We start from the raw sequence: 10,150 nt of genomic DNA, 5'->3' as shown, positions 1-10,150 counted from the left end.
CATGCTAGTTGGTTGCCGTAACATGCTGCCACTTCTCGCGGCTCTATTGGCTCGAACTCGCCAGGGTGCACCGCCGTGACCACCAGTCTTCCGGTGCCGAGCTCATTTGGGCGTCGTGTCCTCTTGTCCTTCTTTCCCTCACTGGCTTGGGAGGTCCCACCTTCCGTGCTGTAGTTAGCAACATCATCAGCGCCAATCTCAGTGCCGGTGTCGTTGGTGGCATCAGTGTCGGCGCCACCACCGTCGTCCTCCGTCATGACAAGGGGGTCGTGACACCTTGCTTGCTGTCTCTCCTGATCCGCCAGAAAGTCGAGGTAGGCGTGTGCTCGACCTAATTGGGACTGAGAACCTCCGGCCTCATCGGTGTCGGTCATGTTTCCTAGGGTTCAATGTCGTAGTCGTTTAATTATCGAGCTTTATATAATATAGTGAATAATGACAAAAAAGTGACCTTTGTTTTGCCGGAAATGTCGTTTCATTCCGGTCGCGACAAATCTCAAGCACTCGATATGTCCAACTTTCTAGCACAAGTCATGCCGAAATTCACGGAAAATTTCGGCATGACCTGTGCTAGAAAGTGCACATATAGAGCGCGTGAAATTTGCCGGAATGGAAATGAATCAACATTTCCGGCAAAACATAGGTCACTCCAACCGGCAAAACATAGGTCACATATAGAGCATCTCGCAAGGAATGGAGCAACTCCAAATGGACTCCAATGGACATCATTTCATTTCATTTCATAAACTTGCTGCTGTGTCCATCAACACTGCATTCAAATAAAATTGCAGACTACTGTAATGGACTAGTTACAGAAATGCAAAATTGATCACCGCAAATTTTCACTAACAATACTTTCTGCCAACTAGCTACTTGCTGCCAATACAACTACTTGTGGCTTAATACAAAAAACAATCTTCAGTTTGCACTAATCTTCAATGGCAGAAAAATGCAAAATTGATCACCGCATATTTTCAGTTCCAAATTTGCTGCAAACATGACACTTTCCAAGATATTTTTTTAGCATTGTTTTTTGCAATGATGCTAGCTACTCCATTTTCAGTGGCATATTCAGTGGCTACTTCATTTACTCTTTTTTTGATAACCAGTTTTTAGTCCATATTTGGTTACGTTTTGTAGGTTAATTCCTTGTGCTTATCAAGATAGTTGGTCCAACACTAAATGTTCAGTTATCAAAACTGAAATTTGCTGAAGCTTGCACAGTTATCAAAACTGAAATGTTCAGTTAACTGAAAAATTCAAAAATTTCTGTAACTGAACAGTGTGCTCTAACTGAATTCAAATGAGATCATATTTGTATTCTAGTTTGCTTTGAATTCTGTAAGTGAACAATTCTAGTTTGCTTTGAATTCTAGTTTGCTCTAACTGAAAACAGCAGCAGCACACAACACCAGCAGCACACGGCACCAGCAGCACACATGCATCAATGACAGCAAAAAAATAGACTCCAGGGGGAGAACCTGCTGCACCTTGCCGAGCACCTTGCTTCCGGCCACCTTCTCCTCCTCGCCGAGCACCTTGCTTCTGGCCAAACCTGCTGCAGAGAACACATACGGACGGTCAGAGAGAGAGAGAGAGAGAGAGAGAGAGAGAGAGAGAGAGCCGGCCGGTGGAGGGACTTCTCAGGGCGGCGCGCGTCGACGGCGGCGTGGGCGGGCGCGGCGTGGGCGGGTGCAGCGTCAGCGGCGGGGGAGGGGCCGGGCCCAGGGGTTGACCTATGGGGACGGGCCCGGCAAGGGGGAGGGAGTGTCGGGGCGGCGCGAGTCGACGGCGGCGTGGGCGGGTGCGGCGTCGGCGGCGGGGGAGGGGCGGCACGGATCGTCGATCGGATCGAGCGAGAGTGAGAGAGCAAAGAGATGTGGTTGTGTATAGGCGACTTAGCTACATCACGGGGTAGAAAAACGCGCTATAGCTAAGTTAGCTATAGCGCGGGGCTGAGAAACGCGCTACTGCTAATTTTTTTTATTTTTATTTTTATTTTTCTTTTTCTTTTTCTTATCTATAGCGCGCCGCAGGAAAACGTGCTATAGCTAAATTAGCCATAGCGCCGGGGCTGAGAAACGCGCTACTGGCAACCTTTTTTTATTTCTATTTTATTTTTATTTTTATTTTTATTATTCCTTTTCTTTTTCTTTTTCATATTCCACATCTTCCTTCCTTTTTATTTTATTTTTATTTCTCTTTTTATTTATATTATTCTTTTTCTTTTTCTTTTTCATATTCCACAAACTTTCTTTCATTTTGCAAAACTTCCTTTCTTTTTCTTTTTCTTTTTCCTTTTCATTTGCACTTTTCTTTTTCTTTTTATTTTTCATATTCCACTAACTTCCTTCCTTTCTTTTTTTATTTTTCTTGCATTTCATTTTCCACAACTTATTAGTTCCTTTTTCTTTTTCTTTTCATTTCATTTTGCAAAAATTCCTTTCTTTTTCTTTTTCTTTTTCTTTTATTTGCACTTTTCTTTTTCTTATCTTTCTTTTGCACTTTCCTTCCTTTAATTTTGTCTGTCGTTTGAGGAATACCACTGTTAGCCTCCGGATAATAATTAGTATAATATATCTTACATCATTTGACCGCTATCGGCGGTATACAAAATAGCTAGACACACATAAAATTTGTGGATTAGTTTGTCAGCTTGGGCGACGACGACGCTTTAGACTGATCTTCTTCCCTCTTTTGTTCGTTGTCGAATAATTGAGCCCATGGTCGTGACTTTTCCTTCTCCAGGGATTACGATCTTTCGTAGGTAATGTAGTCTTCATTCTTCTTTTGACGTATGTTTTGTCGTCATCAGCATCATCTTCCCTCATCGGATCACCGTACTGGTCATAGTGTCAGGACCGGATTTTCGGGGTATCAATTTCCCAAAAATGGTCCTTGTGCTCACCAGCCCCAGGATTACTGTTAGCTGATGAGGCACCAACTTGATACAGAAATTCCAAGCAAAATTACAAAATATGTGGTACAAGACCATTCTAGCCTATGAGTACAACAAATGGTTTCTAGTGGTTGATGGCGGAAGCGGTTTGTGGTTCATCAGTGGCCATGGGACTCCATTTCCCACAGGAACAGCTGACCAGGATAACTCCTATCTTCGCGAGGCTGCTATCATCATTGCGTAGGTTTCGGGGCTGTCGTCGCAACGCTCCTCTCCATGCATGAAATCTGGCCAAGACAATAGCCAGGGATAAGCCAGTGAGTACTTTGAATGTACTCGCAAACATTATGAACACAGGTATAATATAACAAATGATGATCATGCTCTTAAATATTCTATGATCACAACGTCAGCCACGAAATAAAAATCCATGATGCACGCAAGCAGGTTGTTCCTATGAATATGCAATAAGGGAGCAGAAATAGAATGCACCGATCGGGTGTCTGAAGCGACACCTCGAAAGGATAATAATATAAAGCATGCCTCAGTCGGGCATCTGAGCGACACCACATAAAGGGCTTATAAATAATTTAAAATAACAAGCGTGCCACAGTCGGGTGTCTGAGCGACACCGCATAAAGGGCTTATAAGTAAATTAAATAACAAGCATGCCACAGTCGGGCGTCTGAGCGACACCACATAAAGGGCTTATAAGTAAATTAAATAACAAGCATGCCACAGTCGGGCGTCTGAGCGACACCACATAAAGGGCTTATAAGTAATTTAAATAACAAGCATGCCACAGTCGGGCGTCTGAGCGACACCACATAAAGGGCTTATAAGTAATTTAAATAACAAGCATGCCACAGTCGGGCGTCTGAGCGACACCACATAAAGGGCTTATAAGTAATTTAAATAACAAGCATGCCATAGTCGGGCGTCTGAGCGACACCACATAAAGGGCTTATAAGTAATTTAAATAACAAGCATGCCACAGTCGGGCGTCTGAGCGACACCACATAAAGGGCTTATAAGAGAATAATCGCAGTGAGTAACCAGGAGGTAGAACCGTCCCAGGGATACTCAATAATTCAAATAATGTAAATGGTTAGTCCACAATAATAATAATCATAATCCTCATATGTCACAGGTCATAATCAATGTTCTGGTTTAGCAGTTTTTCCTCCGAAGACCGACACTAAGACCGACACTTGACCCATCCCAGACTGTAGTCCTTAACCATGGACACGGCTATTCGAATAGATATAATCTCTGCAGAGGGTGTACTCTTTACCCACGAGTAACGGATTTCTTCAGTCCATCGGGACTAATTCCGTCTACGGTCTTTTAATTGAAAACACACCTAACCGCACACACCAGCCTAACTTACCGGTGTCTGGAATCACCCACGACACCCGTTAAGCGAAACTCTAAGTGGCGAGGCTACAACCTCGATTAGCATGGGATCACAAAATTTATACCGCGCGCAAACTAGGGGAGCTACCCCTTCAGCTCCAACTGAAAACACTCATGCCCCCGGACCAGGTGGCATGCCTACCGGGGGCCTCCGGTATCTTCCACCATGGCCTCTCTGTACGGTGTGTGCTAGGAAGGGGTTGACAACTTACTGAACCGTACCCTACCTGTGGCAGGGACAAGTGGTAGTATGAAACAAGTATGGGGGTTACTGGAACAAGACTCGATCTACGGTCGACTCAGGAGGTTTAAGTATGCCCTGCATGGTTAGCATAACAAATATGTTTCAACCAACAGACAAAATCACCACTCATCATACCTCACTATGCCGTACCGGACACAACCGTCTCGACGAAGACTGGAGACAAGCTCGTGTCTACCCAAGACAGAGACTTTCCCGGATTCCTTCCGGTAGGCATAAAATAATGAATACTTTGTGTTAAGGTGGTGTTGTAACCGTATCAAACAACACACATAATATTATGCCAGGGTTCAGAATGCTTGCCTTCAAGAGTATGCAAGTGGGGTTCATTTTTTTGAAAGTTGCTTCCTTCTTAAAAAATCCTATTTTGAGAAAATTCAAATTAACACATAGTTTCAAACAGTACAAAAAAGTTTTTTGGAAAATTTTCAAATAAATATGAAAATAAACTAGAAAGAATTTGAGAAACAACAGAAAAAGAATCAAGTCAATTGGACTTATATTTAAAAAGTTATAGCCAGTCAAAGTTTAGTCAAAATCTGTTCTTAATAGAAAACAGAAAAGAAAACGTTTCGGACGAAATACGCTTTCGAGAGGGGGACACGTACTTCGGGCTTTACGCCTCCACTTAACCCGTGCGGGCCGACCCATGGTTCACTGACAGTGGGCCCCTTGGGTTCACTGGTCAGGTTTGACCAGTCGTCCTCGCCTTCCTCTCTTCTGGCCGAACGGAGGCGGAGCTCCGGCGATCGCCGTCGGCGAACGGAGGCTCCTCGCGGGGTTCTGATGGCGGGGATGGATCCGCCAGTCCAGGGCGGTCCTCCCGGTGGTTGCTAGGCTGGCGGGTGTGGAGGGGGTCGCCGGTGGTTCCTATGACGGTGGTTCTGGTGGATTTGGGCTTCGAGCTACGGTGGCTCCCGATCGAGACTGAGGTGCTGGGTAGCTCCGCACGGTCGAGGGGAGGAGGATGGGAGCACGGGAGGGGGTTAGGGCCTCGGTCTTGGCCGGATTTCACCGGAGTGTGACGGCGGCCGAACCTGCCGGAGGTGAGGAAGACGACCTCCTCCCGTCGATCGCTGACTGTGGGGGCTCTAGAGAGGAGGTATGAGGCTGCTTAAGGGCCTGGACGAGCTCGGGGGCTCCTTATATAGGCAGTCGAGGTCGGTTCCGCGGCGGGCGGAGATAGGATCGGCGAACCGACGTTCTGTAGCCTGCAGGACGACGTGGCGGCGACGGGCGCTAGTGGACGAGCTCGCGGATAAGCTTGGACTGCTCCAGAGGCGAGCTGGCGAGCGGCTGTGGCTCGGGCGGCGCCGTCCATGGCTGGGGCCTGCTGCAGACGCCGGCGTGCCGCCAAGGGGCTCTAACGGCGGCGCTGTAGGGCGCCAGGGGGAAGCTTGGAGCGCTCTGATGTGTGGACGAGGACGGGCGTGGCTCTGCAGGCGAGCAAGGGCCAGGGGCGGGACGCGGTGGCTCGGGTGCGCGCGTGAAAAACGTGCGCTCTGGGCGCGCCCAGAGCACGCACGCCAGGCGCTCGATGAAATGACAACGCGTGATAGAGGGCTCCAATCCACATGGGGTTTAACAGTGTGGAGCTATAGACTAGTGTAGAGCCCTGAGACATGCTGGTTAGGCAAAGCAAGCAGGTTCCTAATGTAAACTAGAAATTATGCCAAATCTGGCCATGCACTTAAGGTGCTCGACAGAATGTTATGGGCATCTAGGCATCTCTTGGGGTGGCCATAAACTCCAGATCCTAGTCTCTTTAGATGATAGAGAGGGTGGCAATGTTAGTTGGGCAAAACCAGAAACTTGTTAGTGCAAGTTTTTGAGAAAACCAAATCTGGGCAGAAATTGAAGGCTATAATTGCATGAACCAAAAATACTCCAATGGGTCCACTCTCCTGGACTTAAGGGTTTTGCAGGGTGGACTATAAGCAGGAAAAAGAATCATGGGTAACAGAGCAAACAAAAATAGAGTTGCAGTAGGAAATGCCAAACTGGACCAGAGAGCAAAAGAGGATGATTTGGTCAAATTTTTCAAAGAACACTCATGGGTGTTTGTATAAAGTAGAATTATATGCATCTACTGACATCTTGAAACACTTGGAAGAATTTTTAAAGAAATATTTAAATAGGTTGTAGTGCAAAATTACCAACTGGACCAGATTTGAAAATTTGGTGTAGAGCTCAAAATCTCCAATGAGCAAAAGATATTTTTGCATAAAAGTGATGTGGAAACATCACATGACATCCCCAAATTTTGGTTGAAATTTTAAAGAAGTATTTGGAAGGGTTACAGTGCAAAAGAAGCTCCATAACTTATGAAAATTCATTTTTAGAAGAATAAAGCTAAGGAAAAACAAATATGCAAATGAATCCACTGATAAAAGAAATGTTTTCTTGAGAGGGTATACAAGTCCAATAATATTTTTGGAAAGTTTTCACTTTGGGTAAAAATCTTCACAATATCAAAGAAAAGAGAGGTTCTGAAATCAAAAGATAAATCCAGAAAATAAAAATTTAATTTCCTGGCAAAATTTTAATAAACAAAATATGGTTAAATTTTTGGGGTGTTACACATAGTCTTCCTCGTTGGCGACTCCATCCATTCCGGCGATGCTCCTTTTGCTTCTCCTCACGACAACATGGCTGGGATTGATCGGATCAGTTATGAAGAAACATTGTGTCACGTGTTTAGCGTGTACCCATGGCTCATTTTTGGCGATGGCGTTGACGGTACCGCTATCAGAGTCGGGTATACACATGGTAGTGAAATGTCGGTTTTCTCTCTGTACATTCTTAGCCCATCTGACACGGAACATCGTCGCGCTATGCAATCCAGAGTAGTTAAGCTCCCATATCTCTTTGACCCTTCCATAATATCTTTCAATTAGATTCTCGGTCATGGCTTCCATCGTCACCCCTGAGTTTTGGTCATCACTGTTTATATCTTTCTCCTCCGTGTAGAACGTGTATCCATTGATATCGTATGCTTGATAAGTCGCGAGGTTGGTCGAGGGGCCATGTGCTAAGGCGTATATGAGCGTTCCGTTCGGACAACCTTCTTCCGGGGGATTAGCCAGAACTCGCTCTTTGAACCAACGCAAGAAAGTGGAGTTGTGCTCTCTAATAACTTCATCGTCTGTCCTGTGCACCCCACGGTCACGGTACTTCTTTGCGATGGTCTCTTTGTGCAGTGTCACGAAATCTTCTAACACATCTAGGTGTTGTAGCACTACTAAGTTTGCCCTGTCAATGTCGTTTTGTTGGCCCGAGCGTAACACATTCACATCCCTATGACCGTTGGTGTGACCTTCGCCTTCGAGCCTTCCATAGTGCTTGTTGATGGGCAAACCAACAAGAGGGTCTCCGGTGCCTACTAGATAACTCTCACAGAAAGAGATGCACTCTTTGGTTAGATATCCCCGGGCTATGCTTCAATCTGGACGGGACATTTTACGAACGAATCCTTTGATGACGCCATTCATCCTCTCGAATGGCATCATGCTGTGCAGGAATGTCGGCCCTAGGTCAATGATGTCGTCCACGATGTGGACACACGGATGCACCATGACATCAAAGAACGCGGGCGGGAAGTACATCTCTAGCTCATTGAGTATGACAACGATCTCTTCCTGTAGCCTATGCAGTTGCTTCACACTGATCAACTTTCGAGAGATAGCATCAAAAAAGTGGCATAGGTCAATAAGCATCTCACGCACATGTGTGTCCATAATCCCTCTAAGTGCAACCGGGAGTAACTGCGTCATCATCACATGACAGTCGTGAGAGTTCATCCCACTAAACCTTTTTTCTTAGTGTCTAGATATCTGCTTATCTTCCCACAGTATCCGGAACTAACTTTGATTCCGGCAAGGCACTTGAACAATTGATCGACCTCCTTCGGATCTAAGGTGAAGCAAGAGGGGGGTAATATTGTTCTTCCTTCTTGTTTACTTTTTTGCCCCTATCTTCCGTCTCCGTCTCCGTCTCCGTCTCCTCTGACGACCTTTTACCGGGCATTTGGAGATCTTCCCTGATTTTCAAAAATTCCAAGTCTTTTCTTGCCTTCGGCCCATCCTTGGTCCTCTCCGGCATGTTCATCAATGTTCCAAGAAAACTCTCACGGATATTTTTTGTGATATGCATTTGATCAAGGGTATGAGGCGTGCCAAGTATGGGCCAGTATTCCAAGCCCTAGAAAACAGATCTCCTCTTCCATATCTTCAGCAGCGAGACTGAAGGAAATATGCCCTAGAGGGAATAATAAAGTTGTTATTTATATTTCCTCATATCATGATAAATGTTTATTATTCATGGTAGAATTGTATTAAATGGAAACTTAGTACATGTGTGAATACATAGACAAACAGAGTGTCACTAGTATGCCTCTACTTGACTAGCTCGTTAATCAAAGATGGTTAAGTTTCCTGGCCGTAGACATGAGTTGTCATTTGATGAACGGGATCACATCATTAGAGAATGATGTGATTGACTTGACCCATTCCGTTAGCTTAGCACTTGATCGTTTAGTATGTTGCTATTGCTTTCTTCATGACTTATACATGTTCCTATGACTATGAGATTATGCAACTCCGGAATACCGGAGGAACACTTTGTGTGCTATCAAACGTCACAATGTAACTGGGTGATTATAAAGATGCTCTACAGGTGTCTCCGATGGTGTTTGTTGAGAGGTATCTCTAGGCCCTCTCGGTAATGCACATCACTATAAGGCTTGCAAGCAATGTGACTAATGAGTTAGTTACGGGATGATGCATTACGGAACGAGTAAAGAGACTTGCCGATAATGAGATTGAACTAGGTATTGAGATACCGACGATCGAATCTCGGGCAAGTAACATACCGATGACAAAGGGAACAACGTATGTTGTTATGCGGTTTGACCGATAATGATCTTCGTAGAATATGTTTGAGCCAATATGAGCATCCAGGTTTTGCTATTGGTTATTGACCAGAGACGTGTCTCGGTTATGTCTATATAGTTCTCGAACCCGTAGGGTCCCCGCGCTTAACGTTCGATGACGATCGCTATTATGAGTTTATGTGTTTTGATGTACCGAAGGTAGTTCAGAGTCCCGGATATGATCACGGACATGACAAGGAGAATCGAAACGGTCGAGACATAAAGATCGATATATTGGATGACTATGTTTGGACATCGGAATGGTTCCGGATAAGTTCGGGCATTTACCGGAGTACCGGGGGTTACCGAAACTCTCCGGGGAGGATATGGGCCTCAATGGGCCTTAGTGGGAGAGGAGAGAATGCAGCCTAGGAAAGGGCGCGCCCCACCAAGCCCAATCCGAATTGGGTGAGGGGGTCGACCCCCCTTTCCTTTCTCCTTCCCCCTCTTCCTTCTATTCCTAGTGGGACAAGGAAAGGGGGAGTCCTGTAGGTGCATCTAGTGCCACCCCTAGTTGGTTTTAGAGTATTGACGACAAACCTGGTTGAGGGACTAATGTGTCTGTGAGAATTGCAGGATAACACAGGTAGTAGTCCCTCATTGATTTGGTTTACCTACCGGAGATGACCCCTAAAAATGTGTG

Source organism: Aegilops tauschii, chromosome 3 (assembly GCF_002575655.3).
Source record: "Aegilops tauschii subsp. strangulata cultivar AL8/78 chromosome 3, Aet v6.0, whole genome shotgun sequence".
Classification (NCBI taxonomy): Eukaryota; Viridiplantae; Streptophyta; class Magnoliopsida; order Poales; family Poaceae; genus Aegilops; species Aegilops tauschii.
This window is presented reverse-complemented; position numbering follows the sequence as displayed.